Source organism: Sorex fumeus, unplaced genomic scaffold (assembly GCF_029834395.1).
Source record: "Sorex fumeus unplaced genomic scaffold, SorFum_2.1 ptg000039l, whole genome shotgun sequence".
Taxonomy (NCBI): domain Eukaryota; kingdom Metazoa; phylum Chordata; class Mammalia; order Eulipotyphla; family Soricidae; genus Sorex; species Sorex fumeus.
Window position 1 is genome coordinate 34,993,581 of NW_026606096.1, and position 12,570 is coordinate 35,006,150.

A 12,570-nucleotide genomic window follows, 5' to 3' on the forward strand; every position below is an offset into this window, starting at 1 on the left:
AGCCCCGGGCCCGCCGGCGCTCCGGGCATCAGCGGCGAGCTCGGGCCGGCCGAGCCCGCGGGGGACCGGGGCCGAGCGAGGAGGAGGAGGGCGAGGGCGGCGGCGGCGGCAGGACGCGTGGCTCCGCGGCCGGGGGCTGGCGAGGGGCGTCCCGGCTCCCGCGGGTCTCGGCGAGGGAAGCGGGCCCCGGGGCTCGAGTCCGGAGCCGCTGTCACCGAGGGGTGCCGGAGCCGCCGCGGAGGGGAGCGGAGGTGAACTCCCGCGACCCGGAATCAGAAGTACCGGCAAACAGGAAGTGAAGGCGGGAGGCCCCGCCTCCGGGAAGGCCCGCCCCCTGCCGCCTCGACTGCCCCGCCCCTCGCTTGCCCCGCCCCGCCCCTATGTCCCTGCCCCGCCCACTTCTCGCCGCCGCCTCCTCCTCCTCCTCCTCCTCCCCCGCCTCCGCTCGCTGACTCTTTCCCAGCAGCCCCCGCGACGCCCCGCCCGCCTTCCCGCGCCACTGCGCAGGCGCGTGGCTCCCGCGCTGGGCGCGCGCGGCGAAGCTCGCTCGCGCGGTGGCGCCACGTGCTTCGAGGCGCAGGTGGTTTTGGGTTGGTTTGTTTTTTTATTTGTTTTCTGGGCGGAGAGATGCGCGTGAAAGCGGCCCCGGGTGGAGGGGCCCGTTTTCCTGGCCCGTGTGTGTGTGTGTGCAAAGTGTGTGTGTGTGTGTGTGTAAAGTGTGTGTGTGTGTAAAGTTCTGGCCCCCACGGGAAGGAGCAGTGAGGAAGAGCTGAAAGCAAGACCCTGCACACACACACACAAACTGGGAGGAGAGGAAAGCAGGACACACACACACACACACGGAGGAGAGGAGAGCAGCGCCCCGCCCCCTTGAAGCCTGCGCTTGGGAAAGGAGAAAATTCGGGGCTGAAGCCGTGGAAACGTTTTGATGGCACGTGGGAAAAAGGCACCTGGGAAGGTTTCGTTGGCATGTGCTCTGCCACTCGTTGAATTAAGAGGTGCATTTTTGCTCCAGGCTTGAAGATTGAGGCTCAATATTTGAGTTCAGGATTTTATAGTCTCTGAGTCTTGGCCGCTGATGGGATTACACGGCGCCAGGGGGCCAGGTGGTGGGTGTGACTATAAAATCCAGATCCCGGAACCGCGCGGCCGCATTCGCGGCCGCGCGACATCTTATTATCTCATTCCTACTTTGGACAAACTTGCAGGCTATCGAATGTAGCCTGCCCACAGGGCAGAGTCTGGCAAACTCCCCGTGGCCTACCAAATATGCCAAATACCAGTAACAATGATGGGTCTCATTCTCCTAAAGAGCCGTGAATATAATCTCAGGGCTAGGATGAAAGAGACGTTACTGGTGCCTGCTCGAGGCAATCGACGATTAACAGGATGACGAAATGACGAAAAAATTTGAGTTCAGGCCCCAAATGCTAATTTTCGGTGCAGATACCTTAGATCTGGAAAGAAGCGGCCGAGACACTTGCCTCGCTGACCCGGGTGCCAGCCTGGCCTCTCCGTACCGGCTCCTGAGTCAGTTCCGAGCATCGCCGAGGGTGGCATTCCCCCCCTCAAAGAAAGGAAAAATCAGGGAACACAGAGAGACGTTGAAGATAGTGCACGCTAGGAGGAGTTGGGAGCAGCCGCCTGCTCTGCTGTCCTTCCAGTGAAGCCCCAGAAACTCACAGCAGGGACCGAGGTCCGGGACCCTGCCCAGAGACCTTTAAAAAACATCTCTGGACCGTGGAGCTTCGGCCCACGGCAGGCTGAGAAATGCCTCGTAACTGGCCCTGCAAGCGTCTTATCTGCCTGCTAGTCCATTTCTCCGGCCCGTTTGGACAAGGCAGTTTTTAAATTGCTTCTTGAGTGATACAAATAAAAAAAAATATGTAAAAATCAATTCCTCCACCCCTCTTGCAGAGCCCGGCAAGCTACCAAGAGTATCTCTCCCGCATGGCAAAGCCTGGCAAGCTATCCATGACATATTTGATATGCCAAACACACTAACAAGTCTCACACTGGAGTCGTTACTGGGCCCACTGGAGCAAATCGATGGATAATGGGAGGACAGTGCTACAGTGCTACAGTTTGCTGTTGATACCCCCACCTTCCCCCACCTCCCCATCCAAATTTGCTCTTCTCTGATAAGAAGGATTTTATATGATCTAAGACTCGCGTAGCAAACAGTGTGGCACGTTATCAGCCACTCATTGAATTAATAGGTGCTTTTTGCTACAGGCTTGAAGATTTAGTGTAAGGATTTGATTTCAGTCCCCAAATACTAATTTGCTTCAAATCCTAGATCTGGAAATAAGTTCAAAGTGATGACGAAGAAGGGAAAGCAGCTCAGGATAGGGAATTACCATTTCCTACCTTTCATTTGCCTGTTATTTAGTATGTTATACTTTAGTAGCTATCAATACTGCATTTTACAGAGGAAGTCATGAGAACGTGTGTCGGGGGTGGGCGGTATGTGAAAGGACATTTCCAAGGTCGGTCAGAGTTCTCCAGGAGCAACAAGCGCTTCTCTGAAACTAAATCCCCCCCCCCCCACCCTTGAAAATAACATTGCTCCATAGAATCAAGAGTAAACTTGGTGTCTAGATTAGGAAGAGCTGCGACTCGTAAAACAGCATATGAAGAAATTACAAACCATCCCTTTAGTTTATGTTCATGTATATTTTAAAAGTTGTTTCTCAAAAAAAAAACCCCTGGAAATCAGTTATGCTACAATTATAGCTTATAAAGTTTTGACTTTTCTGTTTCATTTTTGGGCCACATGTGGTGGTGCCGAGGAGCTCCCCCTGATTCCCAGGGTGTTCTGGAGATGTCAGACCTTGTGGTGCCAGGCTGAGTCTCATGTAAGTGGGCATGCTCTCGGCAGTGAGCCATCTCTTAGGCCCAGTTTTTTATTTTTCTTTTTGGGTCACACCCAGTGATGCACAGGGGTTACTCCTGGCTCTGTGCTCAGGAATTACCCGTCAGTGCTCGGGGGGCCATATGGAATGCTGGAAATCAAACGTAGGTCGGCCACTTGCAAGGCAAATGCCCTACCCACTGTGCTACTGCTTCAGACCCCCCAGCGTGTTTTTTTTTTTTTGCTGTTTTTTGGGTCACACCTGGCGATACTCAGGGGTTACTCCTGGCTCATGCACTCAGGAATTACTCCTGGCGGTGCTCGGGGACCATATGGGATGCTGGGAATCGAACCAGAGTCAGCCATGTTGGCTGCATGCAAGGCAAATGCCCTACCCACTGGCTATCGCTCCAGCCCCGCCCCCCCCAGTGTGTTTTAATGACATAAAATGTCTACCAGGCAATCACGATCACGACCATCCTGTTGTTTGTCGATTGCCTAGAGCAGGCCCCAGTAATGTCTCCTTCATCCTAGACCTGAGATTTTTAAAAAAGTGCCATATTCAAAGCTCTTTCAGGGTTAGGAGAATGAGACCAGACAATCTTGCCCTATTTATACCTCTAGTGTTTCCCATCTTAGCAGTATAAAATCACAGAGCTTGCCAATGACCACAAGGCCGCACATAAACAGCTTTTGAGTCTTTTCCTACAACTTTCCTGTTTTTTGGGGGGGAGGGGAGGAAGGGGAAGTAAAATCCACCTCATGCTCATGCCCTGAGCAGAGCCCCAGCAGCTGAGGACCTCTGGAGCCAGCCACAGCCATGCTGGGACCACTCTCCACATGTCCAGACGGGCCTCATGCATGAAAGAATTGGCAGAGCAACCCAGGCATGCGGCTCTGTGGCTGAGGTCTCCAAGCGTATTCGGATTGGGACTGGGCCTTCTCCACCCAGACCCCCCTCATCTTCCAGTAGGTAGGTGTCACACCCACCAGCTGCTGCCAGTGCCAGGTTGGTCCCATCAATGGCCAAGACGCAGAGACTATAAAACCCAGCTCCCGGAAGCACGCGGCCGCATTTGCAGCCGCGTGACATTTTATTATTTTTCCTTTGGAGAACCTGGCAGGCTACCAAAAGTATCCTGCCCGTACGGCAGAGTCTGGCAAACTTCCGTGTTGTACTCAATATGCCAAATACCAGTAACAATGCTGGGTCTCGTTCTCCTAATCCTGAAAGAGCATTGAAACGGCTCTTTTATAATCTCAGGGCTAGGAAGAAGGAGACGTTACTGGTGCCTGCACGAGGAAATCGACGAACAACAGGGTGATCGTGATGCTGTTCTATTTTTTTTTTTTTGGTGTTGTAAATTCAGAGCCTCACATGTTAAACGCATGTAATCTACTGCTAAGTCACACACCTCCGGCTTCTTGAAGTAAAAACAGTTTATTGAGGGAGGATACTAATTCTTAATTTTTTTGTGCTTTGTTCCTAGGATACTCATTCTTATGTTTGTTTATTTTTAATTTATTTTTTTTGTATCACCCAGCAGTGCTCAGAAGTTACTCCTGACTCTGTGCTCAAGGAATGCTTCTGGTGGTACTCAGGGGACCATATAGAAGAATGCTGCAGCTGAAATCTGGGTCAGGGGATTTCAAGGCAAGTGCCTACCTGCTTTACTATCCAGCTCCCCTGGGATACTCATTGTTGAGGAGACTGGCGGGGGGGGGGGGGGGGGGGGAGGAGGCGGGTAGGAGAGGGATTGATTTGTGCCCTAGAAAAGGGTGTAGTAGAATTGCCTCAGGAAGCTGCGTAAACTTGGAAATCTCTGTGCAGTTAAGGTGCCTTACTAGGGTGTCAGGAGAAGAATTTGGTGCAGGGAGAAGGATTTTGAGCTTTGGTGGTCTTCCGCTTTTAGAATCTTCCCAGTCAGTCCCTTTGTTTCTACTGAATTGTCCCTTGAGGTGATTGCTCCATTAACTTTGGGGTGAGTTTGGTCTTAAGTTGAAGCCTCAAGCTGCTTTTAAGTGTCTGAGTCCTTGTAGAATCTATTCCACTTTCTAATTTTAAAACTCAAGTGAGGAAGATTGACCCCAGCAACTCTACAAACACAGCTTGTGCTCTACCACTGAGCCACTTCCCTGACAAGAGCCAGACATCTTGTGATTCTTTCTCAGGTTCGATTCTTTCAGCTGCTAGAGCTTCTTTGCTAACTGACGTTTTCTTCTCTGGTCTGTGTCCCTGAGTCATTTCTTCATGGAGTGATTTTTAGATTATTTACCCCTCTGTTTTTTGTTACTCCCTCTGTGTCCTTACAGTTAATGACCAGGTGAAATTAATTTACTTAATGGCTCACTGTTCTTTTCTATTCTTTAGTATCTAAGCTTATAAAGCCAAGAAACTCTGAATTGTTTTAGCAGGCTGTTTTATAATTGTACCTCTCATGAAGTTGGTTGAATAAATGAGCCTCATTAAAAAAAAATGAAACGAAGTACATGTTTAAAAAAAATCCCAAGAAATCTACTGGATAATATCTAGAACTAGTAAATGAATTCATGAGATTTAAGGATAAAAGACAATAAGCAAAAATAAGTTGCACTTTTATGTACTAACAGCAAGTATGGAAACCAAAATAAATATAATGCCATTTACAGTTACTTAAAGCAACTTACATCAGTTTGATAGTACATATGTTGGAATCAACGAAATACTGATGAAAGAAAAAAGAACTAAATATATGAAGGTAAGTGTGTTCATGAATTGGAAAACCCAATAAATGCTTTAATTATTCCCAAGTTGATACAGGTTTAAAATAGTTCCTATTAAAATCTCAGCAAGATTCAATATTTTTTTTTTTTGTGATGTAGGTCAAGATATTCTACAACAAATATGGGGAAGGAAAGCAAAACAGCCACATTTTTATTTATTTATTTTTCTTTTTGTTTTTGGGCCCTCCTGGCTTTGTGCGATGCCTCCTGGGAGTACCTGTGGGACCATATGTAGTGCTGGAGATTGAGCTTGGATAGGCTGCGTCCGAGCAAGCATCCTACCTGCTGCACCGCCTCTCTGGCTCTAAATAGCCCCATTACAAAAAGAGGAATCTCTCTGCAGATACTTAATATTCATATATGATGGTAATCAAAATGATGGTATTTGCAGAGGGGGTATATAGATCAGTGGAAGTATTTAAAATACTAGAGCACCCAGGAATAGCTGAACATAATTGTATTCAACCAATTTTGAGAAAATTTCAAAAGCTTCTCAATAAGAAAGGGTAGCCTACTTAACAGATGGCACTGGAGCAACTGGACATGGGCAAAAAGCACAACTTGACCTACGGTTCACCTTATATAAAAGTTATAATAGAGCGTAGATTTAAATGCAAAACATAAGGTCATGTCTCCTTTAGAAGAAAATAGAAAAAATTGGGAGATAAGCATTGGTAAATCTTTAAATACAGCACAAAAACAAATCAGAAATTGGGTTTCAATGTTTAAAAAAATTATCAGATCAGTGATAGACCCTATTGGGCGACTAAATGAAAATTATTGACCAGGAGAAAATATTTTTAAAACCGATATTTGATCAAAAGACATATATAGACTAAGAAGAACCCCATCTTTGATATGAAAGGGCACTATTGAGAGTGAAGAGAAAAAGTACAATATGGGGGAAAATATTTGCAAAGTCTATACCTGATCAGTGACTAATATCTGGAATTAACTTTTTTATTAATTTTTAAAATTTTTTAAATGAATTAACTTTTTTATTTTTTTTTTAATGAATCACCATGAGGTACAGTTACAGACTTACAAACTTTTGTGCTTACGTTTCAGTTATACAATGATCAAGTACCCATCCCTCCACCAGTGCCTATTCATCACCAATGTTCCCAGTATCCCTTTCGCCTCCCCCCACTCCCTCTTTTACTCTCTCCCTTTGGGTGTTGTGGTTTGTAATACAGGTATTAAGTGGCCATCATGTTCGGTATATAGTCTGCCTTCAGCACACATCTCCCATCCCGAATGGGTCCTCCAAGCATCCTTTACTTGGTAGTCCTTTCTCTATCTGAGCTGCCTTTTTCCTCAGCATGTGAGACTGGCTTTCAAGCCATAGAGCAATTCTCCTGGGCCTTGTCTCTACTATCCTTGGGTGTTAGTCTCCCATTTTGTTACTTTATATTCCACAAATGAGTGCAATTCTTCTATGTCTGTCCCTCTTTCTGACTCATTTCGCTTAGCATGATAGCCCCCATGTTGATCCACTTATATGCAGATTTCATCTTTTCTAACTGCTACGTAGTATTCCATTGTATAGATGTACCAAAGTTTCTTTAACCAGTCATCTGTTCTCAGGCACTGGTTTTTTTTTTTTTTTTTCAGATTCTGGCTATTGTAAACAGTGCTACAATCAATATACAAGTACAGATGTCATTTCTACTGTACTGTTTTGCATCTCCAGATATATTCCCAGAAGTGGTATTGCTGGTTCAAATGGGAGCTCAATTTCTAATTTTTTGAGAAGCGTCCATACTGTTTTCCAAAAGGGTTGGACCAGCCGGCATTCCCACCAGCAGTGAAGGAGAGTCCCTTTCTTACCACATCCGTGCCAACACTGGTTGCTTTTGTTCCTTTGGATGTGGGCCAGTCTCTGTGGTGTGAGATGATATCTCATTTGATCTGCATCTCCCTGATGATTAGTGATGAAGAGCATTTTTTTCATGTGCCTTTTGGCCATTCGAATTTCTTCTTGAGAAAGTTTCTGTTCATTTCATCGCCCCATTTCCTGATGTTTTCTTCTTGTAGAGTTCAACCAGAGCTTTGTATATCCTTGATATCAACCCCTTATCAGATGGATATTGGGTAAATATCCTATCCCATTCTGTAGACTGTATTTGTATTCTGGTCACTGTTTCTTTTGAGGTACAGAAGCTTCTTAGTTTAAGATAGTCCCATTTGTTTATCTCTGTTTCCACTTGTTTGGTCAGTGGAGTGTCATCTTTGAAGATACCTTTAGCTTCAATGTCGTGGAGGGTTTTGCCAACCTTTTCTTCAACATACTTATGGATTCTGGTCTGATGTTGAGGTCTTTAATCCATTTTGATCTGACTTTTGTGCATGGTGTTAGGTAGAGTTCTGAGCCCATTTTTTTGGATGTAAGTAAGTAAAGTAAAGGCCCTCCCGTTGATCATCGATTTGCTCGAGCGGGCCCAGTAACGTCTCCATTGGAGACTTTGTTGTTACTGTGTCTGGCATATCGAATACTCTCGGTAGCTTGCCGGGTTGGATGTAGCCATACAATTTTGTCAGCACCATTTGTTAAAGAGACTTTCCTTGCTCCACTTCACATTTCTTGCTCCCTTATCAAAGATTAAATGATCATATATTTCAGGGTGCGTGTAAGGATATTAAACTCTGTTCCATTTGTCTGTGGCTCTGCCTTTGTTCTAGTATACTATGCTGTTTTAATTATTACCACTTCGTAGTAGAGCTTGAGCTTGAGGTTGGGGAAGGTGATACCTCCCATCTTCTTTTTCCCAAGAATCGCTTTAGCTAGACAGTTACACCCACCAACTGCCATGTACTCAAGTTATGGCCAAAATCCAGAAACTATAAAACCAAGCTCCTGGAAGCGCATGGCCATGACCTCTTATTGTCCAGTTTTTTGCTCTTAGAGAACCTGGCAGACTACTGAAAGTATCCTGCCTGAGTATATACCTGACTAGGAACACCTGTAAAGGTGATTAGGGGCTGCCCCCAAAGCCTCCATCCCTCTCGGAGAGCCCAGCAAGCTACTGAGAGTATCCTGCCTGCAAGGCAGAGCCTGGCAAGCCACTGGTTGTGTACTCGATATGCCAAAAAACAGTAACAATGATGGTCCTCATTCCCCTGACTCTGAAAGAGCCCCTAATATGCTATCGAGCTACACTAGTACAAGAAAAGGACAAATGGAAACATTACTGGTGCCCGCTTGAGCAGATCAATGAACAACGGGATGACAGTGCTACGGTGATACAGTGATTCATGGGGTTTTGTTGTTCCATATGAATTTTAGGAGTGTTTGATCCATTTCTTTGAAGAATTTCATGGGTATGCTTATAGGGATCGCATTGAATCTGAATAATGCTTTGGGGAGTATTGCCATTTTGACAATGTTAATTCTCCCAATCCATGAGCAGAGGATGTTTTTCCATTTCCTCGTGTTCTCTTTTATATCATGAAGTTGCGTTTTGTATTTTTCTTTGTACAGCTTCTTTATCTCCTTAGTTAAGCTGATTCCGAGTTATTTGATTTTCTGAGGCTTGATTGTGAACGGGATTGCTTTTTTCATGTCACTTTTTTTCTCTCATTATTTGCGTATAGGAAAGCCATGAACTTTCGGGTATTGATTTTATAGCCTGCTACTTTACTATACAAGTATATTGTTTCTAGGAGCTTCTTGATAGAGGCTTTAGGGTTCCCTAATATATAGTATCAACTCATCTGCAAATAGTGACAGCTTGATTTCTTCCTTTCCTATCCAGATGCCCTTAATATCTTTTTTCTTGCCTAACCGCTATGGAATAAATAACTTCTGCAAGTCAATAAAATAACCCAGTTCAAAAATGGGAAAAGGATTTAGATTGTTCTCAAAAAAGTCAGGTTTACAAATGGTCAATAAGCTTATGAAAAGATGTATAACAACACTAGCCATTAGGGGATTGCAAATCAAAGCCATTATGGGCTAACACTTCATTCCCGTTAGCATAGTTATTTTAAATTAAAGGATGAAAAATATGTCAGAGTTATGCCTTACAATAAGGAAATGAAAAAATTTTCTCCACTGTGGGAAGCATTTTAGTGGATTCTTAAAACCTTAATCTGGATAACCGTATATCAGTCCATCAGTTTTGCTTCTTGTCATATACTGAAAAGAATTTGAAAGCAGCAGCTTCTCACATCAGTTTTCAGAGCAGCACCATTTACAGAATTCAAAAGCTGAGAGCACTCTGTATATGTTCTTCAACAGGTGAAATGGATGTCTCTATATTAAACACAGGTCTTTAAAATCTAAAGAAATTACAGAAGAGCAGCTAGAGCTAAGAAGTGAAACCAGCAGGACAAAAATAACCTGTGCTTTTTGTTGTTGCACCTGGAATCAAACCCGGGGCCTTTTATAAAGCAAGTGCTCTGCTACTGAGCTACATTCTTCAATTGAGTATATTTGATTTTTGTTCACTTGTCCTGTAACTTCTCTGCTTCTGTAGGTTAAGTGCAGATATTGTAGACTTTCTATTCATCTCACTCTAGAGACACCCATGAACAATTATTCAAGCTGTTTGGACTCTTGTCGATTACGGTAACTGCATCCACTCTGATCCCTCCAATATTAAGATATTTGGGAGAGGGGACACGACCCTTGGTGGGGGCAAAGGAAGAGGCAGATTAAAAGTGGCACAAAGATAGTGGTGGAGGTGTTGAACCTTGGTGCACCAAAAGCATAACAATTATAATCACAATTATAATCTTACAATTATGTAAGAGAGATGCTACCTCAACTACAATCGAAAGAATTACATGGGATATTTGGAAGAACAGGAGATATATTCTTCCAAAGAAGCTGTGAAGAAGCTGCTAGTATGATAAAAGAAAACCACATATCGTATGTTTCCTAGATGCTACACGAAGAAAACAATTATCTGCGGCACATACTGCAAAATGGTCCAAAAGATGAGGATTGAATACTGACTGTTGGATTTAACAACATAACTAAAGGCTGTTAAATGGGCCGGTGAGTGTTAAAAACGCACAGAAGATGAGAAAATGAAATGTAAAAGAAATGGATGACATCAAATATAAACAGCCATTTCATTAGAAATTTGCTATAGAAGAAAAAAAAGTGGCCCAGTGGCTATGAAGCAGAGCAGGATCAAGAGAAAAGTTTAAGGAGAGAGAAAAATCATGACTGATGGAACAATATGAAAGGGAAATTATTCACACTGAAGAGTAAAGGAAGAATTGCTGAAGACAAGCCGTGAGTTGATGGGAAAAGATCTGCTACGCAAATGAGCAAGGATCGGGTGTGTGTGATTCTTACTAGGAACCTAAACAGGTTCACTCAACCACAGGAGTCACAACTGGTACAGGTTGTCTGAGAATAAAGATGACAAAATAAAACATTTTAGGGAGATGTGAAAATATTAAAGGTTTAGGGGAATGGACATAGTGAATCAGACAGTTTCCTCCAGCCATATTACATGTACAAGTACAGACGTGGAATAGACAGATATATTCAGGGCTGTGGGTTGGCCAAATACAAGACAAGAAGGGCAGAAGAGTTGAAAGAGTGTGGGTAAAAGAATGATTATGATTAAGCAAGTAATTAAAGTGGATAAGGAGAGAAGTTAAAGTACAAGGGTGAGAAACAAATAAAGTTATAGATAGTAAGTTCAGATTCTAGTGGGATCAGAGGGTTGTAAGAATTCTCCAGATTCTAACTTGTGGCAGTGGACTAGAAAGAGGAGACGGTGACCTGAATGTTAGAAAACTCAAATTAAGATGATTAAAGGTGCTATGGCCATCTACTTAACCTTGCGCAGGATAGAGGATAAAATCACTGAAGAATTCAAGGAAGTAGGTGAAAATGTATTGGATGTATGTGAAATGGAATTCCGCTGGAAATGACAATTGAAATAGGATTTGAGACAATGTCAGGGATGGGGCAGAAGGAGACTGGCTAGCACAGCAGCAACAAAAGGGTAGTTCGATGTGACACATCTCCATGGGTGTGTTTATAGAGGAGGGAAGAAAAATGGTTTGGAAAGAACAATAAGAAGCTGGTATGTCATCTTCACCTCCAGGCCAGCTAATCGTGTCGTTGGGGAGTTGGGACTGCAGAAGGAAATGACCAAAGAAGGTGATACTGCTGAGGACTCAATCTCATTCGTAGCTGAGTTTTCAGGTCTTGACAGAAATAATAAATGGGGTCAGAAAAGGTGGTGTTTGGAACCTATGAGTTATTAGAACCTTGAAGATAAGAGTTGACTTTGACTTTTTATGCCAACTGAAATCAACAGGCATAGATGGTATAATGAGATTAATATTAATGAAAGTCTTCAATAAATGCTTTAAGTTCAGAATAAAAACTTGTAATGAAACAGATGTGCAAGCTCAATATATATCCAAGGACAAGCTGCGACTTAGATTGATTTTTTCTGTTGGGAAAATATCTGTTGTAGAAAGGGCATAAGGGTTATATGAGATTATAAAGGAATCTGAAGACCTTGAAGGTAATCAAGGCTTATTATTCATCACCTTCAATTTACATTGAATAGCAATCATTGCTGTTATCTCCTCAAAAGCTTGTTACCATAAGAGGATCTTTTCAAAAGTCAGGCAATACATCTTCTCTTTTGCTTGAAAAGAGTTTGAGTGGCAGTAGTATATTATATTTATTGTAACATTCAAACAAAATTTGAAACTTGAAATTTGATTTAAACTCCAAAGGTAAAAGCAATTGTAACTAGCTAAACATGAATTAAAAATGAAGACATGATAGGAAAGACTTCAATTTAAAATGTGGATATAAATGTTTATAGCTCCATTAAAAAAAAGTTTACAGTGCCTAAACTCATCCACATGTAACACAGGAAAAAACAATGTTGGGAGTTTTTATCAAGTTTTTATTTTTGTCAGTCCACTTATTTCCCTAAGACACCCAAGCCCTTCATTTCTTCATTTAT